Here is a 20,172-nt window from a genome sequence, read left to right on the forward strand (position 1 = left end):
TAAACAACAAATAAGAAGAAGCTGCTCCATACTCAGCAACCCCTGAGCAACCCCCTGTCAAAATAATCATGCATTCACAGTAACAATAATTGTGTAGCACAGTGAATATCAAATATCAGATACTTTTTCTAGACTCCAGAAATCATAACTTATCTACTCTTTTACTGGACTTTTATAATAATAATTAAAACAATCACTCTTCAACCACATTTGGAAAGATCAGATAAACATTGCTTTTCTTTTACATATGTAGGAAAGGAGACATGAGTACACTGAGCTGCAAAATGTTAGGGAAATAATTAACAGTATAATTAAGAGTATAATTTAATTTAACTGTCATCTATTTATATGATATTGAGCCAAGGAAAAACAAATATATGTTGATTTTCAGAGCGATTAAAATCTAATATCCCACAATGTGAGTCACCATATTTCGAAGGATAGCAAGCAAATTTAGCTCTCTGCTTCACTGAATAAGAATTCATTTTCAAAAGTGTTTTTGTTCATACATACTTTCTTTGGTTTATAAAGAGCTTAAGTAATGAGCAGTATTCTGAGTAAAAACAGTGATTATAATCACTGTAAAAAGACATGTATTTAATAGTTACTTTTTAATTTAATAAATAGATTTGGAAATAGATCATGTAGGGAGTCATCATTCAGCCAGAGTACCCTGTCAGGCTAATAAAAAATACATTTTCATCCTCTTATTTCTATTAGTAGTTTAGAATTGTTGGTAAAATAATTGCTAGTAAAGCTCACAAATGACAGATCTTGGTAGGATTTTCTAAACCTGGAGTGTAATCTTGATTAAAAACTAACCCAATTCTTCATAAATCTCATATTTGTTTCAGAGTTTACTGAAATACAGCAAAAACTGAAGTACTGTCACATGAAAAATAGAAGGCCATTATTAGAAAAGATTTTACAGTGGGAAGTTCACTTTTATTGTCCTTGTTCTAAAAAGAATGGTTTACAAATAACAAGTGCTCTCAAAATGAAAGTAAATAAGTAAATCACATTGCTTGGGCTGTAGAATTAGATTTCTTTTTGGCCTCCTGGGATCAGAAATAATGACAATAGAGTAGCCAGAAATCTGGAACAGTTCTTATAGATCATTTCAGACGTCTGATTTCTAAAATTTTAAAGGTAAAAATTTAGAAAAATAAACCCTATAACCAAGTTTGGAACTGGTTATATGTAACTGGATACACTTAACATTTCCATAAATCAGGTTTGCTGATTTAACCAAGTTCTAAGGTCAGCTTAATGTTACATTTATTTTTCCAGAAAATTCATTTAGTTGGGTTCATAGCAGGGAATAGGATAGAGAGCTTTATCTTTCTGGAGTGCATTATCTAGGCAATCCTGTTTGCCAGATTGATATCTGGCAATCCTAATACAAAATCCTAATACAAAACGCACCAAATTTGGAAAAAAATTAATTGCATAGGTGGACACTGCATGTTCTTCAAACAAATACTGCCTTGGGAGACTTGGTCATGGATAATTTCCCAAAATAGATCTATCATCTTAGCAGGTCTGCATTACCCCTGTTTGTTTGTTTGTTTGTTTGTTTGTTAATAATTTGACAGAAGATCTTGAAATATTACTTCCTTTCAGACGGTGTGGGATTAAATGTTATCCAAACACAAAACTTACATCTTGAAAAACTAAGCTATTCCAGACAGTAAAAGAAAATTCACAGATAACTGATACTCTAAATCTACATAATGTCACTCAGTTAAAGCACGGTGGTACTCTATAGCACCAAATAAATAAATAATTGTATATTTAAAAATATGTTATATATTTATATATATTTTATATATTTCTAAATTTCACATATCATTCTTTACCTGTTCCTACGGTCTTTAAATTTCTTCCTGTAACCATGAGTAAATACTGACGAGGTTGTTATTTGCATAGCAGAATTAAGAGGCACAGAAGATAGACGATTCCTTTAACCCTCAAAGTCTTCCTGTTTACTTCTTTGTTGTATCAGTTTATGAAGTCCTAACTTAAGGAATCTTTGGGATAATAGGCTTAATAAATGCAATAAGAAATAGCCTTTTTTTCATTTCCACCATTGTACTATTGATCCACGTTATTTGCTGTGGGTTTTTTGATAAAACTGTAGAACGACACAAAAGTTTTCCCTGATTAAAATTTTACTGAGTTAGTTTTTTAAATATTCAGCATGATAAACAAGATTTCTCCATGAAGTGCTTAGTTTCCCCTTGTCAATGCTGTAATCAATAAAGGATTTCCTATAATCCTCCAGGATTTATTCATGGTACTGTTTCTTTGTTATTTCAGTTATTTTACATAGCTAGCAATAATTTGCATTTTCACTGTACGTGTGAATGTGCATAATATGCTGCATCAGATGAAAAGTTGTTCTAGTCCTGTACCTTCTCTCCATCAGTTACATGGAGTGTTTCTGTGCTCACTGGCAGATGCTGGAGGAAAGAGCACGAGAAACTAAGCAAATAGAATATAGTAGAAATTATTAATGAACAAACAGAACAAAACAGGAGATACTCCACTCTTTGCTCACATCTTTAATATTGACAGTAATTCTGTTTTCTTCCCCGTGTGGAAAAAAAGAATGCTTTTAAAACTGGAAGATTCAGAGTAGAAGATGAGGATTATCACCCTAATGAGCCATCAGAAGGTAGACTAAGTCTCTCAATTCTTGCATGCTTTTCAGTATGTAGGAAAATAACTAAGTCAATTTGAAGAAAAAATTGAAAGTAAACTGAAAAAGTGGAATACTAAACTCTGAACAAGAGCTTTCTCTGTATGATCCAATGGGATATAGGAAGAACTCTCAGACGTGTGCATATTTGGATTATGATTATGACAGTTCTACTATCTATAACTAGTCAGTAGTGGAAGTAAGGAAAAGGGAAGAAAGGGAATTACTGGCTGTCTTTCAAGCATGCAAAACAAAAATATTCTCTTGATATTGTGATAACCCCATCATACCAGTTGCTCCAGAGTTTGACTTCAAGAATAGTATAGTACAAACAGACAGAGATATTCAACAGATATGACTATCCATACCAATATACTATTTGTTCATGATATTGGTATTATGTGCATTTTAATATTTGTGAGAAAAAATATATATATTAAGGATGAAATCTTCTCTGCATTCTTTGTTATTGAACATACACCGACAATTTATACAACATTTACAAAAATACTGAATATGAAACTTGCACTTTCTCAAACAATTATGTACTTTATCCAACAGAGGAAAAAAAAGATAAAGTATTTAACAATATCATTTTGTACTTTTAGCTGTGTAAACTGCAGTCTGCTACACATAAGTTGAGATCAATCTCAATAACCTATGACACATATGTTGCAGTTTTATTTTAAGTGATTTTGCAAGTTTTATTGTAAGTGATAAATGAATATGACACTAACTGATCAATTTAGAAAGCTTTCTGGTTAGTCATCTCTTTTAATTAAAAATATAAACAACAGTATTTTATGCATGCACTGTCCCTTTTTATTCATGGTTAAATATTAATGATTGAATAATTGATACATTGTCAGCCAGAACTACAGAGACCCTTTGGTATCTGCCTTTTTTTTTTTTTTTAATATTAATAGACTGAAGTATATAATAGATCATGAAAATTGATAACAGTTTACAGATAGACATATAATCGCATTGCCATGCTATAACTTTCTTATAATTTGAACTGCTAGCAGATTTCTGGTACAGTAGACAATAGAGGTTAAATTTAAACTTGGTTAATTGAAAGTAAATTGCTCTGTGGGTTCTGCAGGTTGAAAATGAAAACAACAAACCTGAGATTGTATCTTTGACATAAAGCAAGATAGAAGCATAGGAACGTGCCAGAACTTTTAGTAAAAACAACAGCAAGAACAACAAATGATGAGAATAAGCAGTATTTATAGATACTGATAACAAAGCTAATTCATTATCAGGGTTACCAATACTGAATCAGCAGAGCCTCACTTTCTCGTAAGTTGACCGTAAACAAATAAATTCAGTAATCTAATAAACTAATGAAGAATTAAATCTTTATGCTTAAACAATTTACTTGTCATTTTGCAAATAAATTTATTTTAAGAAGTTTCAGAGTGACAATACACATAATATTTTTCCACTTTTAAAACCCCTACGAAACCAAAATTACCACTTGAGTCTTTTTATTACTTAGAACATGTCATCGGGGAAAGTGATGCTACGGTATAGAAAATATGTCTAGAAACGCAGTGTAGCAGAATAGAAATTTTGACAATGGAAAAAAAAAAATACAATGAATGGAATAAAATGCTGTATTTAATGGCAGTGTTGTGGTTACATCTTTGACCACTGCAGATGATAGATAGATGTCAACAATTTTTGATATATTAGGAGAGGATGGTTCGAGGTCACTTTCTTTTTTAGGTAATATTTTCAAGAGTTGACATTTTCTCTGAAAAAGAACAAAAAAATCTTTGTTTAATGTATTGAGCTCAGGAAGAGTGTTAAAGGACTTCAAAGAGATTTTTAGATGGTGGGCCTTTTCTTCTCTGAATTAAAATTTTCTACACAATACTAGTTTGACTTTTTAAGTTTTTCCTGATTTAAAGGAAAAATGAATTTCATTGTACCAGAACTACAAAACTTCTAATGAAATCAGGAGTTTTCTTGCTTTGTATCAGAATAACAGCTTATTCCTAGAAAAAGAATGTGTCAAAGAATATATAACTTGTATAGTGAGAAGATTTCAAACAAAATTTGGTGAAAAAATTAAAATCCATTTTCACCCTTTTGTTCTGCCTCCCCTCTGAGAAGGCAATATTTCTGTTGTTGATGTGGTCAGCTTCAGGACAGGGCTTGCTCCAGAGATTAATCTATCCAATATGAATTCAGTTTAGTTTCACAAAGGGAATACATTATTATTTTTATTCACAGGGGCTCAGAGGTGGCAAAATTAGGATTATATACATGGTATTGGATAGCAAACAAGATGGGAATGGTTGTGTTTCTTCACCAAGTCTTGTGAGTGACAATTAAGTCTTTTCAGCCCATCTAGGATAACAAATGAGTGACAAGACCTGAAAGAGAGATGCAGGAAAACTTTCATGTTCCAGATAGAAACTCATTAAAATATCAATGCTTGAGTACTTATTTGGCACCCTCAAGAAATCTTTTCAATTCCAGTCCTGCAGATCCATTTTCTCTGGCTGCCACATATAATGGCACTAACAACGATGTTTTGACATGACCAAATATGTACTCATGATTAAGGAAAATATTGTCTACTTTCACCTGTGAAATATCTGGATAATTCTAAATAGAGCATTTTTCCACAGAAGAATTTTAAGGTCCTTTCCTCACTCACCATTCCAGAGTTTCTCCTTTACAAGTCTTGCTTCCATCTGTTCTGAACATTTGTTAGAAGAGTATTACAGTTAGACCATTTTTTTAGATTATTGCATTTTGGCAATGCAATGTTTTTAATTTCATTCTCAAGCAAACAAGCATTAAAGTACAATTTTGTTTAGATTAAATTATTATTATACATATTTATTCTACTGTTGCATTCCTGAGTTCAAAACCGTAATTTAGCATATGTCAGTGGTAAATCTGACCATTTTTCAAATTTGAGGTAGACTGAGATTATTTCTTTCTTTAACAATAATTGAATCCCCAGTGCACAATACTAAAATAATAATTTCAGACAATGAACAGCAGCTTGTTATTCCATTATAACTGCTTCAGTTTTTTCCTTTTTTTTTTTGTGTGTGTGTGTGTGTGTTTTTATTGTTTGTTTTTTTTGTTTGTTTTTTTGGTTTTTTTTTGTTTTAGAAACAGGAGATAATTTTTCTGTATCACGCAGGAGTGTCATTTGTGTAGATAATCTATACTACTGTGAAATAGATTTCTTGTAACTGATTCTAGCAGTTCCATCTCAACTGTATTTCAACGTTATTTTAGGTTCATTTTTGTAATTACTCCTGAACTTTTAATTCCATCTTTCCAGATGTAGGAAAACACTTGTCTGAAAGTTTTAAAAAATTAGCATATTTTGTTTTTTTTTATTGCCCACTGTTTACTTCTCTGCTCCCTCTGCAGAGTACCACCACCTTTCTTTAACATAGCATGTAGCTTAGTAATTACCTCAGTAAAGTTGCCTAAAGGACAAATGGAAGTCCCATTAACTCTGAAGTATATTATGTGTTTGACAGGTACTCATAAAATAACTTCTTTTTTTCTTTTCCTTTTTTTTTTTTTTTTTTTCTCTATATTGACTTTGTCTATATAAAGGATTAATTACAGTGTAGCCTACAGTCTCATTGAGCAAAACACTGGAAATACAAGATTTTCCTTCCACACTTTGCACATTCAAAAGAAAAAGAGATTGTATTCTTAACAGGAAGACCCTAGTATGGATCTTGTTATTGTAAATGAGACTAAACAGATGGGTCCAAAATCAGAAGTAGTACATAAAACAATATCAACTAGGCTCATATTTGCTTATATTCCCTTAAAAATTCTATGTACTTTGTAGCAATAAATCTAAAACTACTTGAATATATGTCCTGAAAATAGCATGGCAATAAATCTATTGGAACTTGGCTGCTAGTGACATTGATATTAAACATTTACCTGCAATTTTACAAAATTGGGAAGAATGATGAGGGCAGCAGTAGAAATGTAGACAGGAAGCATGGATTAAATGCTGGAAATATATCTTGAATTCAGATTCTAAACTATCGAATGCAGAATAGGGAAAATGGAGGGAGTAAACTACAGTTCCATTTCTTGCTGAGATTGGAAAATATATCTGTGGCCAGGGTTCTACTAATTAGACAGTCACTTCTTGAGTAGTCACTACTCTCTTGGCTCTTTTCTAATCCTGTCTTCAGAGTATCAGTTGCATTATTTTTAATTTTTTCCACTGTAAGAATAAAAGTCAGTTTAAATTTGTCATCCATTTCATTTTAAAAACATAAATTAACAGAGATAAATATATATATGAGCAATAATTTCCACTAAGTTATCAAGCAATCTTCTTCAATATTCAGACATTTGAAAAATTAATTAATGAATGAGTAGCATTTTATTTCCTATCAGGCATAGTTATTCCATTAGGTGTAACTTCAAGCCATTCTGGGAATAATTTTAGTCCAGTTGCCACCAGTTCAAGGAAGAGACAGCTTATTCTGCTCAAGGTGAACTATAAAGTTTGTAGGATTTCACTGGAGCAACTAGTTAAAATTTTCTATCCTGTTATGGAGCTGACACAGCAGTGGGATTGTACACTCTTTGGGACTCAAAAATGAAGGTCTGTCAAAAGTAAAATGAGGTTTTTGAATTTCTTGAGAAATAAATTAGAAATTCAGAAAGTTTGGTATGAGATGAAGATGAAAAGGCCTACTGGGCTTAAGAACACTGAAGCTGGGGAATGGAAAGCTAGCATTCTGAAGCATGGATGGATAGGGACAGAAAAGAGAAACAGAAGGGAAATCAAATAAGCAAGAGAAAAGTAATAGGACTCTCATACAAGTTTCATGAGTTTTAAATAAATGTAATAACAACTTAAAAATTCATATGGTTTTAGTCCAATGAAAATGAAACTTGTGCAGCTCAGAGCTGCACTAGACATAAAACATTATGGTATGACAAAAAAAGAAAACAATTCTCACCCTTATTTCCCATATTTATAATACAAAAATAACAGATTTCTCATGACAGCGTGTATCTGTCTTGACAATGAAATACTTGACATGCCTTGCTCTTGGTAAATACACTGTTTCTCATAATGCAGTTTGTTCTGCAACTCTTCTCTGATTGTATTTGACATAAGTATTCCTTCTCTCACTGTCTCTTGCAATGCTGAAATTCTAACTGTGAGGGGAAAAAAAGAACAAAGCAAAGAAATTCTTTTCTCAATTTAGTATTATCGGGTTTTTTTGAGAACACCTTCTCTTTCTGATCTTGAAAGCAGTACAGTTGAATTGACCTTCTAAGCCAGAGTACTGACGCTACTTACAATTCTGCTCTAGAAAGCTCCAGTACCCATGTAGTGCTTCTTGCAGAATTTCACTCCAAACAAGGAGGTCATCAAAACCTCATCCATTCAGATTGGATTGCTTCCTCTGTAAATATATAGAGAAATAAAATATTTTGGTCTGAACATGAGAAGTATTCTGAAGAACAGACTGTTGTATTCACTTGCAAAATGAAATAGTTATGCATGTTAAAAAAAATAGAATCTGGGAGTCAATACAGAAGCAAGCTTGATTTCGTAATCCCTACCTTCTAGAGAAGGAAGGAGAATTAGAATTCATTTCTTTTTTTCTTTTTCTTCTTTCCAAAGGAAGGAAAATCTGAGAAAAACAGCCACACTAAACCAAAATAAAAAAAAAAAACACCCATCCTGATTGAAAAGAAGGTTGCGTATATTTATATGTTGTGCACAAACATAATGCCAGTGCAAATATTCATAACAGCATTGATCAGGTATCCCACACCCTTTTCGTCCTGAGATTTGAACACGTTTACTCATAAAGCTGTTTTTGTAGTTGCATAAATACATATTGTTTCTGAAAAGGATAAAGTAATGGAGAGAAAATCGTGAATAACAAAAAACCTTGCATATTCACCCACTTTGATATTGAATAGCCATGGTTTCAGATTAGATAGTGTTAATAGCATGCTGATGTTTTAATTGTTGCTGAGTGATGGGAACCAACACAGGACTAGGCCAGGCTGCTGGGTGAGGCAGAGACACTGCCATGATTGCTGTGGGACAGGGAGGAGCCAGAACAGGGTCTGAATGAAAATGGGGGTTATTCATGACACCACACTGCAGGCTGTGATGTTGCAGGCAGTTGGCTGAGGATGGCTGCTGCTGGGAGATGGCTGGGTGTCAGTAAACTGGTGGTGAGATGCTGAGGTACTACTGGGCTGTAGGTCAATGGGTAGTTGTATTGTTAGCAGTGCATTTATCATCAAGAGGTAAGTAATTGCACTGTGATTATGTATATACTGTTATCATTGCATTTTTGCTGCCATTTTTCCTTTTCTGTCTTAGTAAAGAGTTTTTATCTCAATCCACAAGTTCTATTTTATCTCCAGTTTACTCCCTTACCCGCTTGATGGGGAGTGAGCTAACAGGTGTCTGGCGCTGAGCTGCTCCTGGGTTACACCACAATGTAAATTCTAACTTTTATGTACCTTGCAGAATGAAAAATATTTTATCTCATTTCACATGTTGTGAAAAGTAATCTTCAAAGTGGTTGGAATTTCCATTTAAATACAGTGTGATAACATGATGATTATCCAAACTATCTACATCACTTTATGTGGGATCTAAAACTCACAGGAACATAGGGGCTAATGAAATTGCTGGGACTTGCTTTCTCAGAGGTCAGAACTACCATAGTAATGCTTCATCATTACATTTCATATTTCTATTCCAATTGGATCAGAATTTATAGTTGAAACTTGAAAAGCTATGTAAAAGGAAAATTTAAAAAAAAAAAAATGACCCTAACTTTTTTAAGCATCAAAGAAGCTCTCGTCAAGTTCAGGTAATTCTCATTTTTATTGGAACATGTTTAATTATTTTTTCTCAAACAGAGGATTATGAATTCTTACACTTTTTAATCACTCATGACAGATGTTTTAGGAGCTGTGAGAAAATTAGATCAGCAACCTTGAAAAATGTTTACAAAGATGTTGCCTGGCAAGCCACTGTCACCTTTCGTCATATCAGAAACTCTCTTCAGGTAATGAGATGCCTCAAAAAAATGTGAAGAAATTGTAAGTATGCTATATGTTTTTCTTATATAAATATTTTTCCTTTAAAAAAAAAAATTGTTAGAAATCCAAAGCAAAAGCCATATTAAAAAAAAAAAAAAAAAAAACATCAAAAAAGAAAAACCCACAAAAAAAAAAAAAAAAAAAAAAAAAAAAAAAAAAAAAACTCTTAGCTCTAAAAGCATCACTATTTTGTTCCCATGTCTTTAAAGTATTTTTCTTCTATTCACAAAGGCTGTTAGTGGAGTCAGTGTATCAATCTATTTTGATACTGATGATTAAAAACTTTTGTCTTTTCAGTTGTATTGTTTTATATATGACTAATATATTAGACTTACATCCTCTACTACAGAGAAAAATCAGTCTTGCAAATACTCTTTGAATTATATTGGAGACTTCAGAAGAAGTCTGGTAAAAGTCGTAATGATCTGGAACAAAATTTTGAAGGGTAATTTTCTTTTGAAAAATAATGAAAGATGCCATAAAAATGATGACTGTTTAAGTTATTTTCTGCTGCATTCCATGCAAGATATTTTCATGCAGTGGATAACTAGTGTACTGCTGTGTACTGTGTATTGTAAAGAAGCTGAACTCAGACTAATTTATAAAGTAAACAAACAAAAAAAAAAAAAAATCAGCTTTATCTCTAGAAAACATTACATTGTTTCATTAATGACTTCTAGCTATTAGCATCCTTCCATCTGCTATCTGTAACTGAAGCTAGTGAACTACTCCATTGTACACTTAACTGGCAAGAAGTAGGAAGGCATCTAAATATGTGCTTAAGGACTGGGTGACCTGAGGTTTGTTCTACATTCAAAGGATGCAGTGTTATGGCTAGTCAAATGTCATAATTGCATCAAGATGGCGTTCTTATAACACTGCACAATTGCTTAGTCTGCCAAATGTATTCTATGTGGCACAGTGGAATTGCCAGATCACAGCCTGAACCAGTGGCTGATCACCAAGTGAGAAAGGGTGGCTAACTAGGGAACTCAGGTGGAAGCAATGCAGCTGAGTGTTTGGAAGGGGTGGAGCCAGGATCCACCTCTCCTCACCCTCATTTAAGGGTTAGCAGCTAAGGGTTCCTTGCTTCTATCTGAATGGTAATTTCACTCTTCTTGAGTTGTCACTCACCACTGGAAGGGGTGAGCTAATTTACCTTATTTTTTTACCTGCTACTTTTCTATATGGTTTGTATCCCATTTGCAAATACTGTTATTGCCTTCTTTTGTACTCCAAATATGGAGCTGCCCTCATAAAGCTTATAGTTAAAGTATAGAAAGTTACTAAACATTTTAATTTTAATGCTTTAAGTTAAAACATATAAAGAGAGCAAGAAAAAAAACCCATACAACTAGTAGGATTCTTGTCCTTGCTTTTGGGAAACTAATGCATCAGGCTGGTTTGATAACAGTATTTGCAATTCTTAATTCTTGAGGTGTTCAGCAGATATTTTTCATGCAGTTTTACTGTCTGTACTTCATCCTTCAAAATAGTTGTTTACAAATATATATAGTACCAAAAGGTGTAATGCAAACAAGGTGTGACTGTGAATTGAGGAATATTTCTCTCTAGTAAGAGGGCTTATAGAAGTTTGGTTAAGAGTCATAATTAAACTTTCAATTGCAGCTGTGTAATTCCTATCTGAAAATTCACTAGTAGTGTATTTATGTCACCTGAAAATGAAGTTCTAAATAAACAACAACAACAAAATTTTACTGGTAGACTCAAAGCCTCTTCTCAAAATTGGTTATCAAAGCAGAAAGCTTGACTGCATATTTTTTTCTGTTCACTGGGCTATGCATATCTGGTGTATCAAAACAAGTGAAATTATTTGCCATAACTTGAGTCAGTATTGCATTATGTTTCATGCCCTGGTTTCAGCCCAGGTGAATTTAATAGTTCACTGACATTCAGTGGAGCTGAGCAGCTGGGCTAGGCTGCTTGGCAGGCCTTAGCTGCTGCTATGATGATGTGGCAGCAGGGTGCAGGCTGCACTGTGAGTTGTGCTGGGCCCCATGTGCTCTGCTAGTGAGGGGTAGATCATTCCTGCCCTAGCATCTGTTCTAAGAGGAAAGAGTGGTTATAAAGGAAAGAACTGCTATTGTGTATCTCCAGTGTTAGCACATTTGTGAAGGTAAATCAATGTAGCTTGAATTGGGAAAAAAAAAAAAAAAAAAAAAAAAAAAAAAAAAAAAAAAGAGAGAGACAATGAGAAACTGACAGGAAAAATCTGAGGCAATGACATGCTCATAAAGAAAGGGTTTTAGTATATATTTGAAACATCTAGTTTGCCTTCAGGAAGGGTTTTATTAACCTTAAATGGGTGTGATTCCTGAGAAGAGGATGGTATTTCACTGAGTACACAGTAACACTGTACCTTTTAGAATTTTAAGGAGATGGATATGTGACAGTGAGTGGCTTATTTTCATTTACTGTGAAAGATAGGTGCTCTGGATATAGTTCTGAAGATGAAGACAGAGTGGAAAGAGATTTAAAATAAGTGAATTGCATTTTTCATTGTAATTAGAGATAGCCACGAAGAAAATAAGAAAAGTTAGATGCAGCTGTACTTACACACTGACTGCTTAACAAATGTATTATTGTTAAAGAAGGAAATATTTCACCTGAGTACCTAGAAACATATAAAATGAAACTATGTTGTACTTATTATGCATTCATAATTTGTTAAACAGCTGAGCCTATGCTCAAACTTCTGATGTTGTATTTTAAATGAATATAAACACAAAAAGCTATAAGGTTACTTTTATATTTTAAAATGGAAGGCAGTCTATAGAGTTATGTCAAAAAAAAAAAAAAAAAGCCATACGCTCTCTTCTAACTCTTAAGGGTCAAAAATATTGGATATGAGCATGTTGGGAAACAGCTAAGAATAATTGCTTCACCTTAAAGAAAAGTGGTTATGTTGTGGATTTTCCTATCAGTGAAGAGCACTTTAGTACCTCTTTCTTACGTTATTTTACACTTCTTTTTTTCTTGTTCTTAAGGGATGGAAATACTAGCACAAAACTGGTAACTAGGTTTTGTTTCTGGTTTTCAAATGAATTGTACATCTTAAATAATTTTTGTTGCAATTGAGGAAGGCGACTTAGCAGAGGTTCTTTGTGTAAATGTTAGCATAAGACAGGTTCTTTTCAGGAAAGTGACATAATTATATTCACTTGTTGAGTATCCTACTGAGGCAATCCTTCTAGAAATAAGTCATATAAAAGGCTCATGGCAGCATACACGAAGGATAAAAATGCTTGATCAATTTAAAATACTCTAAGATACTTGTTGTTCATTTATGGTTCTTTAATAGATTAAACTCCGAAAGTAATGTATGCAAGGCAAAACAAAACTCAAAGAAAAATTTCATGTGTTTCTATACAATGAATGTTACTGAAAATGTTTCAGTCTTGATTGTACGGCATTATGTCTAGCATTGTTTAATGTTTATATTTGAGGTTGCTAAAAAACTTCAGAGGATATATAATCTATTCAAAGAGATTGGGAATTTTTTTGTTTTAGTCATATGTGAGCTTGTATTTCTGTTCGGGTTCTATTCTTTCTAGTCCACGCTTCTTGATATGGCTGTAGATCCAGGTCACAGCTAGTGCTAGGATGCTTATATCTGATGTGTGGAATGAGCTGAGCCATACTGTCTGCCTGTGATTGACGGGCAAGTCAAAGCGGCTGGAGCTGGTGATAAAGATCAGTCTGGTATGTAAATAAATATGGTTGAAGATCTAGTTGATGGTGCTACTTTAAATAAAGCTTACTTTCCCATTATTGCCTTTATTTCCCATTTTGTGTTGAAATGGTTCAAATATATCAAAATTAATAGAATCTAGTTCTCTTGTAACTTCAGTGTTTTGAGGTCTGCAGCTTGGAGACGGAAATTAAAACACTGATGGTCTTAAGTGCAAGCCTAAACTGTAGCACGTTCTTTATACTGATCTGATGAGTTAAGTGCCTTTTTAGAGCTATCTGACAGAGCAGCATCCACGATACCAATGCTGCAGAAGGATTTCCAGAGTCCTCTCCACTGTGTACACAATACTTTCCACAGGGACTCTTCCTTATCTTACAGCAGAGAAGTAAAGTGGTCTGAAGATCGAAATGGTCTTTTCTTCAAAGGTTTAACTATGCAGGGGTTGAAACTTCATTTCAAATGATTGAACATGCATTTATTTGTAATATGTACTTTAATAAAGGTATTTCAGGATTGATTCTCTCTTAAAGCTTCTGATGCCAAAATTCAGTGGCCAGTATACAGGGTAGGTTTTCCCATTAGTATACCTGGTTTAAAGTGTTAAGTGATAACAAGCATATATTCACAAAATTGAGTTATGCATTTTATATATATATATACTTATATATATATATCTTTTATATATAAATAAATATATCATAATTATATATTATAATATATAAAAATTATATATATTATATAAAAGATATATATATATATATCTCTTTTCAACTGAAAAGTCTAGATAAGAAAAATATTTTGCTCCCTCCCCTGACTTGAGACTACTCATTGCTGCAGCTGTTAGAGTTCACCATCCCACAGTTTTTCCCCAAAGCAGTCATTTGTGGGATGACTGCAAGACAGATAATGGAAATGGAGCATGTTACAGGCAAATCTACAAAATGTGTTAAGCAGTATGTATGTTTGTGTGCATGTGTCTGTCTTCAACGTAGCTGTTAAAAAGAAAGTGTTTAAAGGCTGACCTGCAAGCTTGTGCTGGGAATGCTGCTTGGATGGCACCCTGACATGCAGGCAAAAGTGGAGTGCAGGATGCTTTCATGTAGTTCTGCTGAAAGCCAAGTTTAACTGTCCTGCTGCTTACAAACAGGGAATTAGTATTGTGTGTCCTTTTTATTCTACTTGCATTTCTTCTCATGTTAAAAATATTTTTGAAATTTCTCCTAGGGTTTTCCCTTAGTTTCCAGCCACAGTCTCTGTATCCATACACTTGATTGGCCAGAATTTTCATTTCTCTGATGCCCTTTTTTGACAAAATGTTTTTCTAGCCCTAGTCTAACTTGAACATAATGTCAAAAGAATAGCCCTGAACATATAAATCTCCATGTGAATTACATGGGGTAGGGAAGGGAGTGTCAAATTTTGCTTTGTTTTACAAACTCCTAAAAATGTCAGTGGTTACCAGATTGAACTCACATGTGTGTTCATTTTTTTAATTGTTTTCCTTTTCCAATCTTATGCATCAGAAGGAGAACTTAATGTATAGTGAATCATTTCTTAGTCATTTTAATTAGCGTGTGGTATCTGAACTTTGCAAGTGTTGACAGCTAGTTCTTGTCACATACCATGTGGGACCTTGCTATGATGATACTTCATTCTTCTAATGCTTACTGATGCAGGCTTCTATGTCTGCGACTGTTCTGTTACTGTACAACATTATCCTTTGACCCCTTGCTGTTGATTGCAGCTCTGCCAACTTGACCCTCCTAGCTGTTGCACTTCCAGCCACCCACACTTGTCATCCTAGGCATGAAAGAGATGAAGTGCAATGCAGTGTTGGAACATGCAGTGATTGCAATCACAGGCACAGTGCGCACCTGAAGTGTCACTGCTGGTCTCTCATCTGCTATGAACTAGTAAAACTTGGTGCCTAATATTTCTGTAGTATTTACTATCAAATTAAGATGGCGTGTATATGCATATTAAGATAAATATCAGTAGTATGCTTGTACATACTAATTTTAACTTTAGAAAAAGACATCAGAAGATATGGGCAGCATTATAGAAGAGTTTTCATATTAAATACTCTAGAACTTCAGAACTTTAAAATTGTATTGTAGTTTTAATTCTAGAAAGCGCTGCATGTTGTAGAAAGGATCTAGCTTTGGAAGGATTTTTCAAGATTTTTTTTGGAAGCTTAAACCAATGGTAATCCAAAACACTTACAGGTTATGTACTGCTGTTCTTGGTGGTTTTAGTTTTTTACATTAACCATCTTGTATGGCTTGTCTTTTTAGGGAACAGAAATTCTGGTTTGTAGATTGGTTTTATTTTGATACAATGCCCACCTTCTAGCTTCTCTTGCTACTTGAAAGTTTTCATATTGACTAGAAGCATGCACAGCTGAAGAAAGAAGCAGTGCAGAACTAGATGGGATTAAATACGTTTTCTAGAATATGGAATTCTTGTGAGTTCTGTGTGCATTAAATTATTTTATTTAACTTATGTACCCTTCCTCTGAACTGTTATGGTCTAGCAGTCTTTTAAGAGTGGGAAAGGGGGGAAAAAAGTTGGAATTCAGGCTCTATCATTGTTCATTTTGTTAAATATGAAAAATCTGTAGTAAAAGAAGCTCCTCTACCGGATCAACCACATTAAACAAATATCCTAGTATTTAACTCATGGGTAACAAAGTGTAGAAAAACCAGTGGATTCAAGTTATTCAGTATAGAAAGGAAGTTAAGCTCTGCAACATATTTAGCTAATCTATACTTCCTTGTTCTTTTGTCCTTTAAATGTTCATTATCTTCATAGTAGATAAGAAAGGATTTATAATCACCTGAGCTTTGTGAAGGTGTCCAAACATACTTAGCCTATGTTACTTTCCATTAAAAAGGATAAAAATCCAGAATTTGTCACATGGGGAAAAAAGTGAGTGTATACATTAGAACATATTTCATCTTTCTAGTTTATTAAAAGATAGCCATAATATAGTGTCGTGACCCTTTCAGTATATTAGTCTTTAAGCTGATTTGGTCTCAGCTTTTATATTAGAGGTAACAAATACATTTCTTCTGAAGAATTTCCATTCTTACTACATGCAAGATACTTCACTAACAGCTTTCATACATGCAAACAGTTATCTAATTTTATATTAAAAATAGTTTTATACTTCTATTCAAACCCCTCAGGACTCACAAAAATACAAAATTACTTCAAAGATTGTAATCAGCTGGTATGATATATTTTTATATATACCTGAACTTTAACTTGCACAGCATAAGAATAGTAGCTTATATTGTCCTTTTAAACAGTCAAGGTTTCTTCCCTTCTCAAAATATACACACAAGCACACTGTTATTTATTTTTTTACTTTTCTGCCCAATTTGTACACTTCATAACAAAATATCATCTTTAGCCTGCCACACAGTCATTTCTCTGCTGTGACAGCACAGAGGAAAGAGCAAAGGGGTAGCTAGCAAGGGAAATCCCTGACACCAGTCAACTGGCTCAATAGAGTTCTGCTTGCAAACTGCATGGGATAAGATGAATTGTTTGAACAGAAAGAATAGACAGAGAAGGTCAGAGAAGCTGTGGAAAACTTAGTTGACTTTTTTCTCTCAGTGAGGGATGGGAAGCTGCTATGCAGATCTTTCAGGACATAAATCTGTAAGGTAGCCCAGCAACAGCTTTCAGAGGCAGACTAAGCCATAAATTTTACAGGACCCCTTATCTATCAAACACTGGGGTAGGAAAAATGTTGGAGAACGCGAATGTGTGTTCTGCAGAAACAGCATGTGTGGTCTGGTGTGTACTCTGTTTTGTTTTGTTTTTTTCAAATGCATGAGAGAATATGGCCTTTGGACACTCCTCTTTGCAAGGCAAAGCTATAACAAGTTATGGGGAAAAATAATATTTGAGCTCCTTCCTACAAAAATAAATATCAAATTTTTGTTTAATGCTTTGTCTTTAGTTGTTTGTTTTTCCTATGGATTATATATTTTTTTAATTTTATTTTTATAAAATGTCTTTCTCAAATTTATTTAATGTCTTTTCACAGTGTAGAGTTAAATATAATATTTTTAAACTGGTTTAGTTTCTGTGTATTATTATGATCTTAGAAGCTCCATCAGTCACAGTATCATTTAGAAAACATGATAAATTTAAACTTGCAGATTCAGTGTAAATTTGCTGTTGCATTTTTGTCTTTTAGTGGGCTCTTTTCTATCTCTTTGCTCTTCGGTGATGTGATTTAAGTCAAAAAAAGAAAAAAAAAAAATCATCTCAACATTTAACAAAAATGATTTTAATTGTAAATGAAGTGAAACTAGTGAAGATGAGGAAAAAAACTTTATAATATCCTGAAACTGAATACCATCCACATTGTGCATTTTAGAGCATTATCATCTTTGCAAGATGCTTATGCATGTAGTACATGTGTAAATGTAAGATCTGTATTCTGGCTTAATGTTTTATTATCTATTGATATTATTCAAAGATCTAGAGCACGTAAAATAAGTGAGAATGGAGAGATCTGCCTGTTTGCAGTGAACTTTAGTATAAAATGTATTATTTCTTGTAGTTTCTTGATGTAAACAAAACTATAACAATAGGGTTATCTTTATTCCTAATCAAACTAGAAAATAACCTTTCACATCACGGTGATAAGGGAGGCTCTTGGTGTCCCCAAGTGTACATATGTTCTGTTAGATGCAAATAGCTGTAGTCCTGTCCAAAGCCTCACTTCCAGGTCACCATCTGAAACTGTGCTTTATGCCCACCATACTGAAAGTGGATGTGGAGCTAGCTTGTTCTTTCCTATGTATGGGCAAATGCACTCATGAAGTTTTTACATTTCCTTGCTTCCATTAGAAGTATATGCTATCATGTTTAAACTTTTTAAGGTTAAAAAAGGCCAAACTAAATATTTTCAGTAATTCTCACACCTACAGCAGCTATGTGACTTACTCATATAAGTAGAGAATAAGGTTTGCTCATGTATTAAGCAAGTAGAATGTTTGGGGGGGGAGAAAAAAAATGAACATCATGTACTTAGAGTGGAATACAATCTTTGCTTACACTTAGGGATATTATTTAATGCACTCTCCATTTCTTTTGAAACCTTATCTTTTATTCCTTTTAGTAACTGTAATAGTAATTATTTTTGAATTGTATTCTCCTTTTCACTATGGAGAATTGTGCATGTTTAAGCTTACTAAGTACTGGTGCAAGTGTTGTTAGGCCATCTCAGATGTCAAGTTACTGTGATAAGGATTAACTCAATAACCAACATTGAAGAATTAATAATAAATACTGTAATGACGGCAAATTATCTTTAAAAACAAAATGTAACACAGTTATGTGATTATTAATTGGAATTTTCTAGCCATGTTTTGCCTGTTGTACTTACTGAAGGCCTTATATTTGTGTCTTTTTCCACAAGGTAGTTTGTAATATTTCAACATATTCTAAGCAAACACCGGTCTTCCACCAAATTACAGGAGACTAGAATACTAGGCTTCTCTCCTGAAAATGTATTTCCTTCCTAGTAGGTGCTCTTCCTATTGAACTTTACTTTGCCTTATGTGCATCTTGTTGCTTAATGACAGACAGTTGCTATTTACAGTCCCTGTTAGTTTAGCATTTAAGAATGCAGTCATTAAAGATGTGCATAAAGCTAAGCTGACTTTCTGAGTAGTCTGTTTCCAAGGAAAGTAAGAAAACTGCAGAGGGAAGAATAAAATTTTCTTGGTTCTTATGTGGGATAGGAAATAAGATAAGACACAAAAGTGAGGAAAACCCCAGTGACATTCAATAGATCTGTCTACACTCATTGACTTTATGGAACTGTGACTAATTACACATGAGAAGTGTTGTGGAATTTTACATTCGTTGTCTCACTCTAAAGTCTGTTTCAGTTATTGGGTTGTGTGTTTAACACACAAATAGTCCAAGATTGGAAACAAACCTGCTACTTAGTGTAATCCTGTGCAGAACGTGAAACCACTGCACCAAGCGAGAGCATGGAGACCAAGTGCCATTCTCATATTCCAGTCCTTAGCTCTTACCTTCAGGTATTGGAAATCATCTGCTTCAAGTGGAAGCATTTTGTTCATTGTGTAGTTGTTTTCCATGGAAATGGGTTAGCACTTGTTTTTTGGGGCCAGCATTTATCAATACATTGTTAATGACACTTGAAAGAATCTGAATTTTACCATCAGCGCATGCAAGCCTATTAGTTATAATAATTTTTAGGATACTTCTAATTTTTTTTATATTCTGTATTGCTCACATACTTTGCTTTATTGCAAGATGCTCTTGCACAAGAGGTCCTGGGACACAAAAGACTGATAAGTAAAGAAATTGGAAGTCCATTCAGAGGGCTGTCTATTGTGAAATAATCATATCGGCACTTCAAGGCAGCTTCTGTCAAGGGCAGAAGAAGGGTGATTGTCAGAGGAGGCTTCCTTCTGACGAGTGCTGAGGGCCTGATCTGCCTAGTGGATCCTACTCAAAGAGGGGTCTGCTACATCTCTGGAGCTCCAGTCACTGACATTTGTAGGAAACTCCCTTGTCTGGTGTGGCTGTCTGACCCTTGCCTGCTCCTGGTACTTCGGTTCCTCAACAATGAGGTTGTGGGGAGAAGCTGAAGGGC

The 20,172-nt window shown here is 33.8% G+C and overlaps 1 long non-coding RNA gene across 1 annotated transcript in view; it reads left to right on the top strand.

Moving 5' to 3' along the window:
• Positions 1–10,881: 10,881 nt before the first annotated feature.
• The window catches only part of LOC128087715 (uncharacterized), a 36,973-nt gene continuing 27,682 nt past the window's right edge, over positions 10,882–20,172 (top strand). The window contains exons 1-2 of the long non-coding RNA XR_008209964.1: positions 10,882–10,950; positions 13,381–13,528. This is a non-coding gene — a long non-coding RNA (uncharacterized LOC128087715). The remainder of the gene's footprint in view (positions 10,951–13,380; positions 13,529–20,172) is intronic.

Source organism: Tympanuchus pallidicinctus, unplaced genomic scaffold, assembly GCF_026119805.1.
Source record: "Tympanuchus pallidicinctus isolate F22 unplaced genomic scaffold, pur_lepc_1.0 scaffold31, whole genome shotgun sequence".
In the NCBI taxonomy this organism is placed as follows: Eukaryota; Metazoa; Chordata; class Aves; order Galliformes; family Phasianidae; genus Tympanuchus; species Tympanuchus pallidicinctus.